The following is a 3,171-nucleotide window of genomic DNA, read 5'->3' as shown; positions in this document are numbered from 1 at the left end:
GGGTGGTAATTTAGAAATGTCGATTTTTATCAATTTTTTTGCAGATTCGTATTCCCCCGTAGCGGAAAAAGGGGGGGGGTCGAAAAAAAAATCTTAAAAAGGGTGGGTTTGGAAGTCTTGTCGCATTGGGGCATTGTTTGTTTGGTCTGGTTTTTCTTTGTTTTTTTTTTCTCGTTGCTGCAGTCGTTTTTATTCGACAAACTAGAGGTCATTGACTGTTATATTCTCAAAAAACATACACACGCACATAAGCACACTCCCACAGATACATGTAGGTCATAAACACACACACACACGAGCGAACTCGGTTTATTGCAATGCTAGAAACAAATGCCATTAGCCTTTGCAGTGTACGCATGTGTATACGTGTATCTGTGCGCACACACGTTGTTTTAAGGCAGTGAACATTTGTAAATAATATTTTTTTTCTTGAAGTCAAGAATGTGGTAGAAACCTGTTGTACACCCGCCACACCTGTGACATGAATACTAACACACGTACTCTAACGCAAACACACATACACCTATATAATTACAAGCACATCAAGACACCGACACACACAAACACACACATTCATTCATATTCAGATAGATATGCCCCATTCAAAGCTATTGAATTTGTCCCATTATATGACTTCTTTTCGAAATCATCGATTCGAGTTCTTAATCATTCAACACAAACTGTTTATTTTTGTCGTCGAAACTTCGTTCTGCTGTCTTCTTTTCACAAAGTTCCGTTAATGCTTTTATGTTCATAAATTCTAATCTTTTACCTCTTACCTTTCACTTGCCTCATTCATTTGACTGCAGCCATGATGGGACACCGCCTTCAAGGGTTTTAGTCGATCAAATCGACCTCTAGGACTTACCTTTTTAAAGCCTAGTACTCATTTTATCGGTTCTCTTTATGCCGAACCGCTAAGGTGCGGGGAGGTAAACACATCAACACCGGTTGTGAAGCCGTAAGTGTAGTGGTTAGATGTGTATCATGGTAAACAGATGCAAAAGGAATGTGTATGCTCTTGAAGTAAACAAATGAGTGAATCGATTTATAATTTTAAATAATTTATTCACTGAACTTAATTTGTCGTTGGTACACATAATTCTTCACTACATTCAAAATGTTGACAACTGCTATGAGTTGCTAGAAATAGAAACAGGGTACATCTGTGGAAATAATATGTCAGCAACGAATATATGTTCGTGTGTGTGTGTACGTAGTTCATCTGATACAGTAGTCTACCGTGGAACTTCGAACATTGCTCTGGTCTCAGCGAAAAGCTGTAGTCGTAGACATTTATCTTCGTTTGACCGCTAGGGCCTTCTCTTCCCACAGGCATGTTGACCGCCGTATTTATAATAATCGTGGCAGCTAGAAGGACAGACATACTGCAGCAGAGTTTGTACCGAAATAGGTCAGCTCCTGTCCAGTTGAACTTCGCCTGACATGGCTGAGGTCGTAGGCCAAGGGGAGAAGATCAATAACTTTTTGACAGGACAAAAAGAAAACCTGTTTTCGCGCCTGTTGATCGTGGTGGTTTGGACGACCGAGAATTCTTAGATTCGGTTTCGAATCTAGGTTTGGAGAAGGAAATGTTAATTTTTACATACGGAATATAGAAGCTGGATAGGGGGTTCATTGTTGCTGGAAGACAGAAGAAGGAGGATTTTGTGACAAGGGACAACAAATGCACCGGACGGATCAATTGCTTGTTTTTCTAAGTTATGGTTATTTATTGCTAAAACCTATACTAGTAAAATATAGAATATTGGATATAACGTATTAAATGGATGGCAGTTTGAAGAAAACTGTTTACATGGTTATGCGTATATATACATACAGCTAACGGTAAATACCCCACCCTCTTCAGATATACACGGATTTACAAAACTACATAAGTACACCAAATTTGAAAGCAATTGGAACAAAATTAAAGGAATTGAAAAGTGAGCCAAACAGTAAAGATCTGTGCATGCATGTATTTTCTTGATTTAAGCTGAAGAAAAAACAAAAATAACTTGAAATTACAGGTTGAAATTTATGAAGTAAAATGGTGCGTCGGTACTAGGTGCCGTTTAAAGTCATACAGAGGCTGTGAATGCGGTTTTGAAAATGGACAACCATGCATGCTGTGAAAAATAACCTACATTTCTTGGACAGGTGCACATACATAACTAGTCAAGTTTCAATACGCAATATTAACTTTTTAAATTAAGTCTACATGAATGAGTTTGTACAAAACTATTCATATCAATTGACTACTTAATATGCTGGGCAAACAGTTTTTATTAACAGTGTTGAGAAACTCTCAAGAGAGTTGAACAGCAGAAGGTCTTTAGAGAAGAAACCCCACCTCAGGCAAGTGTTTCGGACCTTAACTTCGAACACTCTAAGGGAGCCGGGCTTTGGATAAAGAGGGTAGAACAGGGGTTTGCTGCTATTGAGATGCAATCTGGGGGTTAATCAATGATGCCTATTCCCAAATATCAGCAAATTTCAATGATATTAAGACACCCTAATGGGAGCTAAACCCCCTTATATTGCAAATTTTGGAAGCCCATAACTCGAGTATTTGTACCTCTATTATCACGGGGTTTTTTTCTATAAATTAAACGTAAAACAACAAAATACCCCTCTTTTATAGAAAAATTCTACAATTTATATATTTTATCTATGACAAAACATCATTAGAATTATGGCAAGAAAAATTGTTAGCGAATGCGTCTAGGTAGAGAAGAATAGTTAGTGGGCTATTATGTAGATAGATGTACGTATGTCTGTTGTGGGGGGGGGGTATGTGTATATATATATATGCACATGTATGTAAGTATAAGGATATGAAAGTAAACAGATCAACATACAGACGGATAGGTACATAGGTTATATAAACATACATAAATGAAGAATGAAACACATGACCATATATAGACACACACTTTACTTCACACAAGGACACATGGAGACAGACGTCTACACAGATGGAAATACACAACCATACAGGCACACAGGGTACATAGTTGCAACACACACACACACACACACACACACACACACACACACTCAGACATGCACACACAAGGAGGCAGAGGTACACACACACACACACAAACACGGACACGCAAACGCATAAGTGGACATCCCTTTTGCTAGAAGACCACTTATGGTCTGACC

Source organism: Octopus bimaculoides, chromosome 24 (assembly GCF_001194135.2).
Source record: "Octopus bimaculoides isolate UCB-OBI-ISO-001 chromosome 24, ASM119413v2, whole genome shotgun sequence".
NCBI lineage: Eukaryota > Metazoa > Mollusca > Cephalopoda > Octopoda > Octopodidae > Octopus > Octopus bimaculoides.
This window is presented reverse-complemented; position numbering follows the sequence as displayed.